This window comes from Dipodomys merriami, unplaced genomic scaffold (genome assembly GCF_024711535.1).
Source record: "Dipodomys merriami isolate MVZ:Mamm:240054 unplaced genomic scaffold, mDipMer1.0.p SCAF_340, whole genome shotgun sequence".
NCBI classification, from domain to species: domain Eukaryota; kingdom Metazoa; phylum Chordata; class Mammalia; order Rodentia; family Heteromyidae; genus Dipodomys; species Dipodomys merriami.
The window spans coordinates 108,257-127,637 of NW_027204938.1; the positions used below are offsets into that span (position 1 = coordinate 108,257).

Sequence of the window (19,381 nt, forward strand, 5' to 3'; positions counted from 1 at the left end):
TTGGGATAAGATCTTCACTAGCCACACAACAGACAAGGGTCTCATATCTAAAATATACTTGGAACTCAAAAAATTAAATCCCCCTAAAACAAATCCTCAAAGAAACAACTGCCCAATAAACAAGTGGGCTAAAGACTTAATGAGAACCTTCTCTGAAGAGGAAAGAAGGATGGCCAATACATACATGAAGAAATGTTCAACCTCTCTAGCCATAAAAGAAATGCAAATCAAAACAACATTGAGATACCACGTCACCCCAGTTAGAATAGCTATAATCTAGAACTCTAATAACAACAGCTGCTGGAGAGGATGTGGACAGAAGGGAACCTTATTGCATTGTTGGTTGGAGTGTAAACTTGTTCAACCACTTTGGAAAGCAGTACGGACTTTCCTCAAAAGACTCCACATAGAGCTCCCCTATGATCCAGCAATCCCACTTTTGGGCATTTACCCAAACGTTCGTCAAATAATTTTGAAGTGCAGAAAACTTAGAGTAACATTTATTACTCTCCAATAATTGTAACAATAATTTGATGCTCCGAGATGGAGTATGTCCACATGAATTAGTCTCATGTTACTTGTGAATGTAGAACCAGGCAGCAGACCAAACCCTCTTAGGTGATCCTTAGGTACTCACTATGGAAATACAAGAGTCAATATTATTGTCCACAAGCTGGTGATTTTCCCCAAACCATTACGCTAGTAAATGACTAAGTCCTATATTGTTCCAGAACAAGCTATTGAAAATCCTCATTATTTCCATTAAAATTAAATGTCTCTTTAAACAAAGTAAGAGTTTTATGCAGCTAGCTTTAATCAAGTGATATATATATATATATATATGTATATATATATACATATATATATATATATATTGTTACATATATAGATATAGATTGAAGTCAGTTGCCAGTGGCTCATCTTGGCCAGGAATTAAGATTTAAGGATCATTATTCAAAGTCAGCCTAGGCAGGAAAGATCATGAGATTCTTATCTCCAGTTAAACACCAAGAAAACTGTTAATAGAGCTCTGGCTCAAGTGGTAGAGCACTAGACTTGAGCATAATAGCTCAGGGACAGTGATCAAGGTTCTGAGTTCAAGCCCCAGGACCACCACACACAGAAAAGAATTACAGTGATCCATAAAATTTGCCTATTATTTATTTATTTATTTATTATCAAATAGATTTGTTTTATTTGCTCCCTAAATCACAATTTGCACAAAGAACAAGAAACAAAGTCCTTGAAAGTAGAGACAGTATGACAGATATGATGAATTTTCACCCTGGGCTCAGCTCTAGGTCATGTGCAGCTGTAGGTGGTGGGCACGAACTGGGTGAGTTTAATTAATTAGATCCTCTTGCAGGAACCTAAATCTTTCCCAGACCAAGTTTTCCTCCTAAATTCAAATTAGGTCAAACTAACTAAGTAACTAACTAAAGTTATATTACCTTTTCTCAGATATATTTATTCTGAGAACTCTTTTAACCTTGAAAGCAGATTTTACTGTTAAGAAACATGCCTCTCCGAAAACTTTGGTGCAGCCACTAAAGGCTCTCTATTTGTAGATTTATGAAAACTTATGTTTCTATCTTACCAGCAAGGATTAGCTGCTACTGACTTGTCTTTCATAACACTTTTTCATTGATCTTTGTGAGCATTCTTATAAGCAGTACCTTATCAGGGACCTCTAGCACAAATGTGAGCTTTAAGTAGTTGCTTCTTTGAGGAAGTTTTAGGTTCTGCTGATGTTTTTGATCAAATAACCAAAATGAAAGCATTGCCAAAAAAGATTTTGTGGAGAAGTTCACTTTAGAATGATTAGCCGCTTCACCTCTCTAGGAAAACCAATGCTTATAAAGGAATAGATCTATGTCCAGTCACTATGCCTATATATTATTGCATTTAGAATTATTAAAACCCTATGGAGTAAATGTCCCGTTTTTGCATTATAGATGAAAAAGCAGACTCTGTCAGTGCAGTATTTCAAGTATTGTTGATAAGAATTTGAATACGATGTCTTGAGTGTGTCTTTGCTCTCAGATGTATCCTCTGCCCTCTTCTTGCCCACCCCTTGTCCTGCACACTTTGGCAGGAGCTCTTGCACCCAGCTACTTTTGAATGGCTTCCATGGAGTGGGATGGTTAGGACCAGTAGATACTGGGAGACAAGAGGACTCAAGATTGAATACCTCCCCTGTTTTGCTTTGCTTGAAATAACCTTTCTAGAAGCAGCTCCAGCTCAAAAACTGTAACTAGACCCACTGGACCTGAAAGTAAGGTATGAATTCCGATGGAACCTTAGTTCCACTGGGGGAATCTAACTAAAGTTTTAACTTCAGTACATGGCCTCCTCTTTGAAGCTCTGGTATCTCAACTGCCAGCCTGAGTTGTAGCCTAGTAGTTGTCATTGCTGCTGTGCACACTAATCTTTGAATTGCCCACCCTACCTTTTCCTGTCAACTATGTAAGCAATTCCCTGCTCCATAGAACTGCAAATACATAAATAGACAAATAGAGAAATGAATAAATAATATTTCTCTGCTGCTGACTGCTCTTGACTAATAAAAGGTCAAATATAAGTCTGAGCCAGGCCCTGATAGCTCTCAACTGTAATCCTCACTATTCAGGAGGCTGAGATCTGAGGATTGTGGTTTGAAGCCAGCCTGGGGAGGAAAATCCGGGAGACTCTTATCTATAGTACACTGTTCAGAAAAGGCCAGAAGTGGCACTGTGGCTCAAGTGTTAGAGTGCTAGCCTTGAGCCAAAGAAGCTCAAGCACAGCGCCCAGGCCCTGAGTTCAACCATAGAACTGGAGTAATATATCTATACCTGTAGCTCTATATCAATAGATATAAGTTTCTATATCTATAGATATAGAAATATATATATTAATATATGTGTATATATAAAAACATACATAAACAGACATATAAACACACACAAATATGTGTATGTGTGTGTCTCTCTTTGATACATCTCTTTTTTGCAATTTTTAAATTGTGATTAAGTGATTGCATAAATTTCACAAATTTCACTGTATTGTGGGATAGTTAAGTCACAAACACATTCTAAGGTTCATGGGGGCAATTGTCTTTATCATGGTCTATAAAGTTTATGAGTTCTATGAGGTTTGACAACACAGTTACTTCTTTCATATCAGGTGATCTGTATATTTCTTTCCTTTTGCTTAGTGTCAGCTGTTCCCTCTTTCCCACTCATTCCTTCCCACCCATCACTGTCATTGAGTTGCTTATTTCGTTTTGATTAATATCCAGTGCAGCTGATGGGTCCCATTGTTATATGTTTTCCCCTCTTTCCCTCTATTTCTGTGTCCTCCTCCAATGTGCACATATATGCCATATATTTGGTAAGAAGCATGGGGTCATTTAGTAATGATTTGACCAGATGAGTGGAGGTCCTTTGTTTCTCAAGTCTTATTTACTTTGTCTTTTCTCTTTACATTTTGTATTTAACATCCACCTATCAGGGATACCATGTGCCATTTGTCCCTTTGCTCTTGGTTTACCTAACTCAACATGGTTTCTTCTAGTTCCATCCATTTCCCTGTGAATGCCATTATTTTGTCCTTTCTAATGGCTGCATAATATTCCATTGTATATTGGTACCAGAATTTCTGGATCCATTCATCTGTAGTGGAGCATCTGGGTTGTTTGCATTTTCTGGCTATTGTAAACAGTGTTGCAATAAACATGGAGATGCATGTGTCCTTGAATCCTGGTTCCTCTTGCTCAGGATAGATGCCTAGGAATGGTATGGCTAGGTCATAGGGGAGGTTTATATTTAGCTTTCTGAGATGCCTCCAGATGCTTTCCAGAGTGGTTGTATAAGTGTACATTCCCACCAGCAGTGTAATAGGGCTCCTCTTTCTCTGCATCCACACCAGCATTTGTCACTGGCTGAATTTAGATTGTGGGCCATTCTGACTGGGATAAGGTGGTGTCTCTGGGTTGTCTTTATTTGCATTTCCTTTACAACCAGAAAAGGTGAACATTTCCTCATGGGTTTTTTTTTTTGCCATTTTTATCTCTTCTTCTGAGAAGTCTCTCTTTAGTTCCCTTGCCCATTTCTAATTGGTTTGTTGGGTTTGGGAGGGATTATTTTCTTGAGTTCCCTGCATATACTGGATATTAGTTCCTTGTCTGATATATTGCTGGAAAGTATTTTTTCCCAGTTGTTGGCTGTCTTTCTAGGGTGATTGCTATGCCTTTAGCTGTGTAGAAGCTTGTTATTTTAAGGTAGTCCCATTTGTCGAGTCTCTCTCCAATTTGTTGGACCTCTGCTCAGGAAGTTCTTGCCTTTGCCTATTATAAGTTCAAGTGTCTCTCCTACTCTGTTCTGCAATAGTTTCAGTTTCAGGTTTGAGGTTATGGTCTTCAATCCATTTTGAGTTTACGTTACTGCGTGGAGACAGGCTGTGGTCCACTTTTAGTTTTCTTCAGGTGGCCACCCAGTTTTCCCAGCACCAGTAGTTGAAGAGTCTGTGCTTCTTCCACTGTGTGACTTTGGCCGCTTTGTCAAATATCAGCTGATGTGTGTGTGTGGTTTTATTTCTGTATCTTCTATTCTATTCCATTGGTCTTTGGGTCTGTTTTTGTGCCAATACCAAGCTGTCTTTGTTATTATGGCTCTATAGTAGAGTTTGAAGTCTGGCATCAAGATCCCTCCAGTGTTGTCTGTTTTGCCTAGAATTATTTTGGGTATTCTAGTTCCTTTTTTGTTCCAGATGAATTTTTGTATTTGTTTTCTATATTTCAGTAATGAACGGTCATTGGGATTTAAATGGGAACTGCACTAAATTTGTATATCAATTTTGGCAGTATGGTCATTCTCACTATATTAAGTCTACCTATCCAAGAACATGGAAAGTCTTTCGATTTCTTAGTATCCTCTATAATCTCTTTAAGTTTTTATAGGTTTCATTAAATAGTTCTTTTACATCTTTGGTTAAGTTAATTTCTAAATTTTTTTGAGGTTATTGTGAATGGGGTTGTTTCCCTGATTTCCCTTTATGCTTGTATATTGTTGGTGTACAGAGAGGCAACTGATTTTTGTGAGTTAATTTTGTATCCTGCTACTTTGTAGAAGTGACTTATAAGTTCTAGGAGTTTGGGGTTGGATTTTTTTGGATCATGTAGGTATAGTACCATGTCATTTACAGAAAGAGGTAATTTAACTACTTCCTTCCCGATGGAGATCCCTTTAATGCCTTTTCCTGCCTTATTGCTCTGGATAAGGATTCCAGAACTATATTGAGGAGGAGTGGTGAAAGTGGGCATCCTTGCCTTGTTCCTGATTTTTGGAGAATCGGTTGTAGGTTTTCCCCATTGAGTATAATATTGGCTATTGTTCTGTTGTATATGGCTTTCATTGTTTTAAGGAATGTTCCTTCTATTCCTATTTTCTCCATAGCTGTTAGCATGAATGAATGTTGAATGTTATCCAAGGCCTTTTCTGCATCAATGGAGATAATCATGTAGTTCTTGACCTTGGATTTGTTGATGCGATGGATTGCATTTATTGATTTATGCATGCTAAACCATCTCTGCATCTCTGGAATGAAGCCTACTTGGTCGTAATGTACGATTTTTTTAAATGTGTTTCTGGATTCTGTTGGCTAGAATTCGGTTAAGATCTGTGTTTATCAAGGAGATTGGTCTGTAGTTCTCTTTTTTTGTTGGGTCTTTGCCTGGTTTGGGGATGAGTATGATATTGGAATCATAGAATGAGTTTGGGATATCTCCCTCTGTTTCTCTTTCTCGGAAGCATATGAGGAGTATGAGTATTAGTTCATCTTTAAAGGTCTTATAGAGTTCTGTAGTGAATCCATCTGGTCCTGGGGTTTTCCTTCTTAGGAGACTTCTGATTGATTCCTATTTCTCATTGTAAGATCTTGGCTTATTTAATTGTTCGGTTTGGGCAATTTGTACTTCTCTAAAACTTCATCGATTTCTGCTAGGTTTTCTTTCCTTAGTATAGTTTCTGGAAATACTTCTTTATAATTTTTTGGGTGTCTTTGGTATTTGTTGTAACTTTTCCCGTGGCATCCCTGATCTTATTGATTTGGGTTTCTTCTCTTTTTTTTTTGTTTATCTTGCTAAAGTTCTATCAATTTTATTATTTTTTTAAAACAGCCTTTTGTTTTATTAATTTTATTTATGGTTTTCTTAGTTTCTCTCTCATTGATCTCAGCTCTTATTTTGATTATCTTGCTCCATCTAGTAACCTTAGGTTCATTTATTTTGCCATGATTTTCCAGCAGTTTCAGCCACAACATGAAATTATTTTCTTGGTCTGTGTCTATTTTCTTCATGTGTGCACTGAAAGCTATAAATTTACCCCTCAGGATTGCTTTTGTCCTGTCCCACAGGTTTCTTTGTGATGTGTATTCCTTGTCATTAGATTGTAGGAACTTTTAAATTTCTTCTTTAATTTCTTGTTACCCAGATATTGCTCAAAAGTGTGCTGTTCAATTTCCATGTATTTGAGCAATTTCTACAGTGTCTTTTGTTATTGAGAACTAGCTTGGTTCCATTGTGGTCAGACAGGATTCAAAGGATTATGTCAGTCTCCTTGTATTTGTTTAAATTCCTTGTATGAACTATGATATGATCTATTTTCGAGAAAGTTCCATGAGATGCTTAGAAGAATAGGCACTGTGTCATTTTAGGGTTGCAAACTCAGTAAATGTCAATTAATTCCACTTGAAATATGGCCTCACTTAACTCTGTGGCTTCTCTGCCAATCCTCTGGTTGGTAGACCTGTCTTTTGGTGAGATTGGGGAACTAAACTCTCCTAGTATTGAAAGGTTATGAGGCAGTGACCATTTGTTTCTTGTTTCACCTAGCGGAGCAACACATGGTAGTACACCTGGTTGTGAGACTTTATACGCCCTGCAAATCCTTAGCTCGGGGCTCTCCTCCAAGGCTCTGCTGTGTCAGAATGTAGGAAGAGGCCTGAGCTACAGTCCACCTAAATAAAACCTTAAAACAGCTGTAATGTCTGACTCTCAGTGGTCTTCTTGGTGGGGGTCCTGCGACCTGGACACAACATATTAGTGGGGACTCATTCAAGATCCCCCCAAAGACCCCTGAGACCTCAGACTCCAAAGGTAAAACAGAGCTGTCTTTGTTAATTTGTCTTGTCCTGTTGTTGTCTGTTTGCACTTTCATTTTCCTTTGTGAGGACAAACGCTCCAATTCATATTGTGTAAAGGGTTGTTGAAATAGACACGCTGGTACGACAAACCTGGAGGAACTGGGAGAAGTCCCAGATCCTCTTGTGGGGGGGGGTTCTTGGAACCCCGCCGTGAGAATTGTGGGGTATGGGTTTGTTTGGTGTTGGGCCGGAACTGATCAAGAGGGCCTCCTAACCAAGGCCCAACTCACACACTCTGGATCTGCTACTGCTGCTGTGGGGCGTGGGGTGTTGTGGAACCCTGCCGTGACAGGAGTCAGGGGACCAATTTGGGAGATCTCCACTTTGTAACTGTCAGACCTGCATGTGTTTTGTTTGTATTATTTATTGTTTTTTTGGACTGTAAGACTGACGGGACTGGAAACCATGGGCAACCCTCCATCTAGCCCCCTAGACTTACAAAAAGAAACTAAGAAAGAGGAAAAGAAATTGTACCCCCCGCTTTTTCAGGGAGATGATTTGGAAGAAGAAATATTCCTCCCCCATACTCCCCTTCCCAGGTTCCTTCTGTGGAGCCTGAGAATATTCAAGAGAAGAAGGCAGCTATAGAACCAGCAGCCAAACACTCGGCACCTGCCCTTAAAGTTTCTGAGGGGCCAGTCACTCGACGATGGCATCTAATGCAGCTGTTTTTCTCTTATGCACTGTAGATCCTGTGGATGTGGATGGTAGACAGAAATCCCAAAAATGGCCATTTTCTACCAGTGATATATACAATTGGTTTGCCCAAAATGCCCCCTTTTCTGAGAAACCCCAGAATTTAATTAGTTTATTTGAAACTATTCTCTTTACTCATCAGCCCACTTGGGATGATTGTAGTCAGCTTTTGCAGGTACTTTTTACCACTGAAGAGAGAGACCATATCTGAGAGGCATCCTGGAAACATATCCCTGGGCCCACAGGAGTGCCCATCACAGATCCTGCCTTGATCGCTGCCTATTTTCCTGAGATCTGACCAACATGGTACTACAATACTGTTGAAGTTAGGAAGTGACTCCTCCTCTATCGCCAGGCTCTGTTGGCAGGTCTCAAGTTGGCAGCTCACTGACCTATTAACATGGCCAAAGTTTATGATGTTAGACAGGGAGGAAGTGAACGTCTGGCAGCATATCTTGAGAGGCTCATGGAAGTTTTTAGTCAAAACCTTGAGACCCAGGAGTCGACTCAGATGATTATGTTTGCCTATATAAATCAAGCTGCACCAGACATAAAGCCAAAGTTGCTGGCTCTACACAGACTTGGTGAAAAGTTTATTAGGGATCTAGTAGCCATGGCGGAAAAGGTTTACAATAAGAGAGAGACAGAGGAGCAAAGACAGGAAAGGAAGGATAGAGAACATGAAATTGAGCGTGAAAAGAGAGACTTGGCCAAAGAAAAGAGGCCAGACTTGTTGGACTTGCCACTATGGCATACCGAACATACCTGGTTCACAGACGGCAGCAGTTTCATTCAAGATGGAAAAAGGTACGCGGGTGCAGCACTCACCATAGACACTGAGATAGTGTGGGCAGAAGCACTCCCTAAGGGAATGTCTGCACAAAGAGCAGAACTAGTGGTGCTAACAAAATCCCTAGAGATGGGAAAAGAGCAGAGACTAAACATTTACACAGACAGTCAGTATGTTTTTGCCACCATGCATGTGCATGGAGCCATTTACCAAGAGAGGGGGCTGCTGCCAGCTGAGGGAAAAGCTATTAAAAACAAACAAGAAATTTTAAGCCTCATCCCTGCCTTATGGGAACCAGCAAATATTGCCATTATGCACTGCCGAGACATCAAAAGGGAACTGATTCTTTTTTTTTTTTTTTTTTTGGTCGGCTTGAACTCTGGGCCTGGGCACTATCCTTCAGCTCTTCACCTCAATGCTCTACCACTTGAGCTTCAGCACCACTTCCGGTTTTCTGGTGGTTTATTGGAGATAGGAATCTCACGGTCTCTCCTGCCCGGGCTGGCTTTGAACCGTGATCCTCAGATCTCAGCCTCCTGAGTAGCTAGGATTACAGGCGTGAGCCACTAGCGCCCGGCAAAAGGGAACTGATTCTATAACCAAAGGACATAACTTGGCCGATCAGGCAGCTAAGGAGGCGGCCCTCCAGCCCAGAGCAGAAGTACTGACTCTAGTAGATCCAGGGCCATGAGCTTTGCCTCATGAGCCTCAGTACTCCCAAGAAGATTGGAGTGGATAAAGAAAATTCCCATGGTCTATAAAACCCGGGCTGGTGAAAAACTGGGGAGGGGAAACTTATCTTGCCACAAAGGTTAGGAAAGGGGATACTTAAGAAAATCCATTGGACCTCTCACATGGGAACCCGAAGAATGCAGGACTTGCTCCGACTCAGAAGTAAAAATTAGGCAAGGAAATCAACTCATTGAGGACATTGTTAAAAATTGTAAAGCCTGTCAGCTCACCAATGCCCCCACTCAACCGGTTACAAAAGAAGCTTGCCTCCATGGAGATAGGCCAGGTGTGTATTGGAAAGTAGACTTCACAGAAAATAAAACTGGAAAATTTGGATATAAATATTTGCTAGTTTTTGTTGGGTTGAAGCTTACCCAACAAAGCATGAGACCGTGAACGTCATGGCTAAGAAGATCCTGGAAGAAATCCTACCCAGGTATGGCTTTCCATCCACCAACGGGTAGGATAATGGACTGGCCTTCATCTCAAAAGTAAGTCAGGGAATAGCCGCAGCACTGGAGATGGATTGGAAATCGCACTGTGCTTATAGACCCCAGAGTTCAGGGCAGGTAGAAAGAATGAATCAGACTCTAAAAGAGACCTTAACTAAATTGGCTTTGGAGACTGGCGCAGACTGGGTATCGCTCCTTCCTTTTGCTCTGTTTAGAGTAACAAATTCACCCTATCAGCTTGGCTTTACTCCTTTTGAAATAATGTATGGACACCCTCCACCCATTATCCCTAGCCTTCAGACTGAATTGCTTGCTGATTTGAGTGATACTGAATTTCAATGTAAACTTGACTATCTACAGCTTGTCCACAAAAATGTGTGGCCCCAGTTTAGAGCATTATATGATTCTGCCTCTATTCTTACCCCCCCCCATTCGTTTATACCAGGGGACTGGGTGCTTGTTCAAAGACACAACCTGAGATCTCTGGAACCACGGTGGAAGGGACCTTACATGGTGCTACTGGCTACTCCTCCTGCCCTTAAGGTAGATGGCATTGCTGCTTGGGTCCACTGCTCCCATTCCAGACCAGCTGACCCCTTTGCCCTGGACGACCAGGGGAAACATGGGAAGTCTCCAAGCATCCTAACCAACCATTTTGCATATGCCTCAAGAAAAGAAAAATGGACTGATTGTTATTGTTATTGTTGTTTATGGCTACTGTCAGAGAGGGACTAGAAATATAAGAACTCATTCAAGATCGAGTGCTGTTGGAGTTAATTTTGGGCAGGAGCCACAAGATTGTGTCTCAGGACCATAAGTCAAGCGGGGTGGGGCGGGGCGGGGAATGAATGGTTATGAGGCAGCGACCATTTGTTGCTTGTTTCAGCTAGCAGAGCAACACATGGTGGTACATAGGGTTGTGAGCCTTTATAAGCCCTGCAAGTCCTTATCTCAGGGCTCTCCTCCTAGTCTCCGCTGTGTCGGAGTGTAGGGAGAGGCCTGAGCTGCAGCCCATCTAAATAAAAACTTAAAACAGTTGTAAAGTCTGACCCTTGTGTTCTTTTTGGTGGGGGTCCTGCGATCTGGGCACAACAGTATTATAGTATTTGGATCTATTTTATTCTTTAAGTTTGAGAGTATTTGCTTAACATATTTGTGTGCACCAGTATTTGGGTAATATAAGCTAATAATGGTTATATATTCTTCTTGGATTGTTCCCTGTATAAGTATGTAGTATCCTTCTTTTTCTATTTGTATTGATTTTAATGAAAAATTTATTTTGCCAGATATCATGATAGCTACTCCTGCTTTCGTGCTGGGAATATTTGCATGGTAGATCTTACTCCAACCCTTCACTTGGAGTTTGTTTTTATGTTTGGCTGTGAGGTGGGTCTCCTGAAGTCAACAGGTGGATAGGTCTTGTTTTCTGATCCAATCTGCAGTTCTTTTTCTTTTTATTGATGAATTGAGCACATTAATATTTATGATTATTATAGAGAGATGCATTGTGTTTCCTGTCAATTTCCTGCTTTCCTAAGTTTTTCTTCTTTCCTTTCTTCCTGAGCTTATTAAGTCAGACTTCTAGTGATATCTGCTGATGTAAATTTCTGTTCATGATTGCTTTCTTCAGGTTGTGTTCCCCATATTAATATTCTTTGTAATGATAGCTTATTGTTTATGAATCCATTTATTTTTTCTTTATTTTTAGAAATTTTAGTTTCTCCATTGGATGTGATTGCTAGCTTTCCTGGTTAAATCAGTCTGCGCTGGCAGTTATTGATTCTCAAGGCTCGGATCATACTTTCCCAGGCCTTTGTTGCATTCAGTGTAGAGAGATCTGTAGTGATTCTGATTTTTTTCCCATTATAGTATAGTGGCACTCTACACAATCAGCAGAGTTTCTCTAGTAACAAACTATAAAAATGATCGCTGAAAGTAGTCTTAATGCCATCTCTTTATTTACCTGGAATAGCACACTTCCAACAAATATAATCGTTTTTTTTTTAACTTAAATTAATAATCACATTTTAGTGCATAACAATTCCTTTTGTATATTTTTATTAGCATCAATTAGTTGCAGAGGAACAATTTGACATGTCCATACTTATACCATGCACTTTCATTAGACTCAATCCCTCCTCTCTCCCTCTTTTCCCTTCCACCTTTCCCAAACCAATCACAACAAGCTTCATTATCCATTATACACACGTGAGCATAGAGTAGTTTGATCTTATTTACTCTCCTTTTCCTTCTCCCTTCCCCTTGCCACTAGTACCTATACCCTGGATAAGACCTGTTTTTCCTGATTGTCATTCGCTTGTTTCAGTGTATGGTTATTATTCAAACGGGTTTCACCATGCCCTTTTACATGTGTGTAATTTACTCTATTGCTATCCTCTTTTGTTCTAATTTTCTCCTATCTCCAGTACTATCTATTACTCAAATGCTTTCACTGAATTTCATTCTGCTCTCTTCACAGGTGCACTGTATTTCTATATTGTTCATCAGCTAACATTTGTTTTTCCTTTCCTCTATATCATTCCTCAACAATCCCCTAAATTACAAACATTCTTTATGTGTTTATGTATATGTTAACTTTTTAGGTCTAGCATGAACATATGAGAGAAAACATTTGACCTTTGTCCTTCTGAACATGGCTTACTTCAATTAATGTGTTCCCAGTTCCAACCATTTCTTCTTTCTTCTATTTAGAAATAAAATACATTTTCTTTCTTAAAAACTCTATTATAAAGGTGATGTCCACAGGGGTAGTATGATTCAGGTAATGAGTACATTTTCTTTCGAACGGGGTCACCCCATCCGTCATTCTCTCCCAATTTTCCACCTTCTGACTTCTCTCCCCCCAAAAGTTGTATAGTTCATATCCAACTGCAGATTGGTTTTCCTATTGTCCCACTATTTCTGTGTTCCCCCTTCCCAAATCAGATGAGCTTATATACAAGATGAAGGTTGCAGAAATCTTATACAACAACGGAAGGGAATGAAAGAAAGAAGATTGGCATCAATATTCATCAAAGAAATGTGTCTATAGTTCTCTTTCTTTGATGAGTCCCCAACTGGTTTTGGGATGAAGGTGAAGGTTATGATGGCTTGACAGAATGTGTTCGGTAGTGAACTTTCTCTTTCAATTTCATTGAAGAGTTGGAGGAGTATTGGTGTGGGCTCTGCAATGAAGGACTTGTAGAATTCTGCTGTAAAACCATCTGGTCGTGGACTTTTCTTAGATGGGAGGGCTCTTATTGCTGTTTCTATTCCAATGCTTAATATGGGCCTGTTGAGATGGTTTAACTCATCTTGGTTTAGTTTTGGCATGTCAATATTTGCTAGGAAAAGGTCCATTTTTGCCAAATTCTGAAACTTATTAGCATAAAGTTTTGAAAAATATTCCCTTAAAATGTTCTGAATCTTGGTTGTTTCTGTGGTGATGTTTCCATTCTCATCTCTGAGTTTATTTATTTAGGTGTGTTCTCTTCTTTTTCTGATAAGTTTGCTAAGGGTGTGTCAATTTTGTTAATTTTTTCAAAGAACCAACTCTTTGTTTTGTTGATTCTTTCTATAGTTTTTTTGGATTCTAATTCATTTAATTCTAATTTAATTTTAATTATTTCTTTCCATTTACTCGATTGGGGTTTATATTCCTGCTCTTTTTCAAGGAGGTTCAGATGTCTCATTAAATTGTTGGTTTCAGATCTCTCCAATTTGTTGATGTAGGAACTCAGAGCTATAAACTTGTCTCTGAGTACTGCCTTTACTGTGTCACAGAGGACCTGGTAATTTGTGTGCTCATTTTTGTTAAATAACATGAACATTTGAATTTCCTTTCTAATCTCTTCCATGAATCACTCGTGATTCAGCAGTGTGTTGTTCAGCCTCCATGTGTTACCGGACTTTATTTGGTGGCTTTTGGTGTTGAGTTCTAACTTTATTCCCTTGTGGTCTGAGAGAATGCAAAGTATAACTTCCTTTGTGGCCTAAAATGTGGTCTATTTTAGAAAATTTTCCATGTGCTGCTGAGAAAAACGTGTATTCTGATGCTGCTGGGTGAAATATTCGGTAGATGTCTGTTAAAACTAGTTGATCTATGCAGTTGTTTAGACCTGCGGGTTCTCTTTTGAGATTTTGCCGAGTTGATCTATGTAGTGGGGAGAGTGGTGTGTTAAAATCCCCAACAATTAATGTCTTTGGATCTATGTGGGATTTGAGGGACAGTAGTGTTTCTTGGATAAATTTGTGTGCTCCTTTGTTTGGCGAAAGATACTTAGAATTGTAATATCCTCCTGAAGGAGAGATCCATTAATTAATCTGTAGAGACCTTCTTTATCTCTTCTCACAAATTTTAAGTTGAAGTCTATTTTATCTGGTATTAGGATTGCAATTCCCGCCTGATTATGGAGGCCGTTTGGTTGGTAGATTTTGTTCCAGCCTTTCACAGTGAAAATGTGTTTGTTTTTACGGGCAAGATGTGACTCCTGAAGGCAGCATATACAAGGATCTTGTTTTTTAATCCAACTAGACAGTCTATGTCGCTTAATTGGAAAGTTAAGTCCGTTAATGTTGATAGAAAGGACTGAGAGGTATTTGGGAGTTCCTGCCATGTTATCCACCTTCTTGGGGGCTGCAAAAACTGGGTTCTTCCTATGGTTCTTGGATTTTCAGTTTGTGTGCAGTTTCTTGGCCTTTATTGTGGTCTCCCTGGTTTTAAGAATCTTTTGTAGGACTGGTTTGGTGGAGATATATTGTTTCTTTTTTTTTCTTTGCTATGGAAGGTTTTTATTTGGCCTTCAGTTATGAAGGAGAGTTTAGCTGGGTACAGTATTCTTGGTTGATAGTTGTTTGTTTTTAGGGCATGGCATACATCTTTTCAGGCTCTTCTTGCTCTCATTCTCTCTGCTGAGAAATCTGAGGTGATTTTAATTGGTTGCCCTTTATAGGTGATTAATCTTTTCTCCTTGACAGGTTTAAGGATCTTTTCCTTGGTCTGAGTTGATCCTGTGTGGATTATAATGTTGCAGTGGGGTGTCCTATTCTTGTCTTGTCTATTTGGGGTTTTAAAAGTTTCTTGTATCTGAATAGGCCTATCTTTTTGCATGTTTGGGAAGTTCTTTGCTAGGATCCTGTTAAACAAATTTCCTAGACCATTAATTTCTATTTCTAGGTGCTCCTCTACACACATTATCCTCAGATTATTCCTTTTGCTTGTGTTTTCCAAGTGTTGGATAGATCTATCATATTTCTTGGACTTGTCTTGGATGGTTGTATGTTCTTTCTCTATAATATCTGGGCTGTCTTCAATCCCCGAGATTCGATCTTCTGCATGGTCTAACCTGCTGTCAAGACTTTCTACTTTGTTTTTTTATTTCTTTTCCTTCTAATTGGTCAGCTTTGATGGCTTCAAATTCTTTGTTGAAGCTTTGTTTTAGATCTTGCATGAACTTCTTTACTTCCTTAATTTGGTGCTCAGTGTTTATTCTCAAATCACTTAGTTGATTGGTTATGGTTTCCTTGGACTTCCATTCCTTCTGTTGGTTTCCCTTCAGCATTCCGTTTGTGGTCTCCCGACATCCTTCACCTCTTTGTTAATGGATTCCATGAATGCCTTTAGTGATCTTTGTTTATTCTCATCCTGCTCTCTAAATTCCTGTATTACACTTTGTTTAGCTTCCTCACGTTCACACCATTCCTGTAGTTCTCTTTGAGTGTTCTTAGACTTCCTATGCCATTCCTACCTTTCTCTTTGAGAATTCTCAAGCTGCTCATGCAAGTCGTGTATTAGTTTTTGAGTATTTTCCTCACACTCATGCTATTCGTGTATAAATCTTGGTTTGCCTCCTCTCTCTCACTATCACGCTCATACAGAGTCCTTTGTAGGTTTTCAATCTTTTCATTTATCATGTTGGCCAGCAGTGTTTATAGAGCTATTTGGGAACACTACTCTGGATTATTCATTATCTATTTTGTCCCTGATTATCATGAGTGGGAGTGAGATACCCGGACTTGCTATTTTTTTGTGTTTATTTTTCCGGCTTATTCTGCCCATTTGGGATGAAAATAACACCAGTTTTGTGCTAGAACACGATCTTAAGGCAACCATCAACCAAAGTCTGTATTTGCCCAGTCAATAGTCTGCAGATACAATCTAGTTCAACAGATACATCAACAATTCATAAAAAAATCATACACTCTTATAAAACAGGATTCATTTCAGGGATGCAAAACTTGTTCAATATACGCAAATCAATTAATATAATTAATCACATCAACAGGAGCAAGGATAAGAACCACCTGGTTATCTCAATAGATGTAGAAAAAGCATTTGACAAGATCAAGCGCCCCTTTATGATGAAGGTTTTTAAAAAATTAGGAATCCATGCAACATTCGTCAATGCAATAAAAGCTGTATATGACAAACCTACAGCCAGCATTATATTAATGGTGAAAACTAAAGCCATTTCGTCTTAACTCAGGAAAAGGACAAGGATGTCCACTCTTTCCACTTCTCTTCAATCTATTATTACAGTGCCTAGCTACAGCAATAAGACAAGATGCAAACATAAAGAGGATCCAAATAAGAAAAGAAGTAAAACTCTCTCTATTTGCAGATGACAGGAACTTGTATTTAAAGAAACCCATAGACTCCACTCCCAAATCACTCAAGCTGATTCAAAACTCTGGCAAAGTAGCAGGGTATAAAATTAAACCCGCCAAATCAATGACTTTTCTGTATGCCAACAAAGAGAAAAGTGTGTCTGTAATTAGGAAAGCAACTCCATTTGTAATAACCCCACAAAAAATAAAATACCTAGAAATAAGCTTAACGAAAGAAGTGAAGGGCTCTATGATGAAAATTTTAAAAACCTGAAGAAAGGATATCAAAGCAGAACTTAGAAAATGGCAAAACCTCCCATGCTCCTGGATTGAAAAGATCAACATCGTCAAAATGGCAATAATTCCCAAGGCTATCTATAAATTCAATGTGATACCTAGCAAAATTCCAACCTCATTCTTCAAGGAAATAGAAGAGGCAATCCAAATATTCATATGGAATAATGAAATATCCCGAATAGCTAAAAGGCTCCTCAACAGAAAGAACAATGCTGGAGAAATATCAATACCAAATTTCAAACTCTACTATAAAGCCATAGTAAACAAAACAGCTTGGTACTGACACAAGAACAGACCTCAGGACCAATGGAATAGAATTGAAAACCCAGAAATGAACCTACAGACATATAGCCATCTAATGTTCCATAAGGGAGCTAAAAAAAATAGAATGGAAGAAAGACAGCCTCTTCAGTAAATGGTGCTGGCAAAACTGGTTAACTACTCTTAGAAAAATAACGCTTGATCCTTATATATCACCCTGCACCAGAATCAACTCCAAATGGATCAAAGACCTCGGATTCAAAGCAGACACTCTGAAAACATTACAGGATTGAATAGAAGAAATCCTAGTTCTCCTTGGTGCAGGCCGAAATTTTCTTAATAGAGACCCAGAAACACAACAAATCAAAGAAAGGTTGGACAAATGGGATTGTATGAAGTTGCAGAGCTTCTGCATGGCAAAAGATATACCAAGCAAGATCAATAGAAAGCCCTCAGATTGGGACAAGATCTTCACTAGCCATACAACGGACAATGGTCTCATATCTAAAATATACCTGGAACTCAAAAAATTAAATCCCCCTACAACAAATCCTCAAAGAAAAAAACTGCCCAATAAATAAGGGGGCTAAAGACTTAAAGAGACACTCCTCTGAAGAACAAAGAAGGATTTCCAATAGACACAGGAAGAAATGCTCAAACTCTCTACCCATAAAAGAAATGCAAATCAAAACAACATTGAGATACCACCTCACCCCACTTAGAATGTCTATAACCAAGCACTCTAATAACAACAGATGCTGGAGGGAATTTGGACAGAAGGGAATCTTACTGCATTTTTGGTGGGAGTGTAAACTTGTTTAACCACTTTGGGAAGTAGTCTGGAGGTTACTTAAATGTATCCACATAGAGCTCCCCTATGACCCAGCAATCCCACTTTGGGCATTTATCCAAATGTTTACAATCAAGACCACACTAAAGCTACCAGCACAACTATGTTTATTGCAGCATTACTTACCATAGTAAGATCTGGAACCAACCCAATGATCCTCAGTTGATGAATGGATCGAGAAAATGTGGTACGTATACACAATGGAATTCTATGCCTCCATCAGAAAGAATGACATTGCCCCATTTGTTAGGAAATGGAAAGACTCGGAAAAAAATTATATTAAGTGAAGTAAGCCAAGCCCAAAGAAACATAGATCCCAAGGTTTCCCTGATTTGCAATATCTAGTATATGTCTGAGTCAAGCAAAAAAGTTCAGATAAGGTAATGTTAGGGAAATGAACCCTAAGATATGTATTCAGTTTTTTTTCTTTCATGCGATTGTTTCCAACACATTTATAAGATAATTTCTTTGTTGCTTTGTATGTCCCTCCCCCACAGTATAACCCCTGCTTTCACTGTATTTGATGTCGGTTTAATTTGTGGAGAGTAATGGGAAAAACAAGTCGTTTAAATAAAGATACAGGTGGACCCATTGCAACAATGAGGTGTACAAGTCGTTATGTCGAAAACGAACTTTACAGCTTTGGTGGGGGGGGGCTTGAAGGCTGGGGTGGGGGGAGAGGAGGTTGGTAAGGGATGGGAAGGAGAAACAAAGGAGGAGGCTACAATGCTTGATAATAAATGTACTCATTTTCTTGTCCATGTAATTGTAACCCCTCTGTACAGTATATTCACAGTAAAAAATAAATAAAAATTAAAAAAAATAAAAGAAAAAGAAAGAAGAGAAGAGAAGAAAGATTTTAAAAAACTGAAACAGTACAATAAAAAACTTTTTACTTCCATTTTTTGGAGTTCATTTCTATAAATATCATTTTATATGCTCATATGTACATACCTATTGAGCCCTCTATTAAGGATATCCTCCTTTGGTCTCACTGTATGAATGTTTAGACTTCTGTTTAATTCATTATGTCCAAGTGTAGTTATTTGTCTTTTACTATCCATTGGAATTTTTTGTAGATTTATAGGCACATTTTAATTATTACAAATGAGGGAAATTATGCAGCTTGTTTTTCTTTGGGTCTGTCTTACTTCATTTACTATAATTTTTTTTCCAAGTTTTTCATTTCCTTATGAACGAGGGAATGTCATGCTCTCCAATGGAAGCATAGAATTACACTGTGTATACATATCACATTTTCTTTCTTTTGGAAAAAGTTTTGTTCTATTCTAAAGATGCTATACAGAGTGGTTACAGTTACATGAGTAAGGCAATGAGTATATTTCTTGTTGAGCATTGTTACATACAATATTTTCTTTTTCTTTTCTCATCGTGGGGCTTGAACTCTGGGCTTGGGCCCTGTCCTGGTGCTCTTCAGCTCAAGGCGAATGCACTACGGCTTGAGCCACAACACCACTTCCATTTTTTCCTAGTTGTTTATTGGACTTGCCTGCCCAG

At 38.9% G+C, this 19,381-nt stretch overlaps 1 pseudogene; it reads left to right on the top strand.

The window, feature by feature from the left end:
- Nucleotides 1–8,555: 8,555 nt before the first annotated feature.
- The window catches only part of LOC138803562 (leucine-rich repeat-containing protein 14B-like), a 79,205-nt pseudogene continuing 68,379 nt past the window's right edge, over nucleotides 8,556–19,381 (top strand).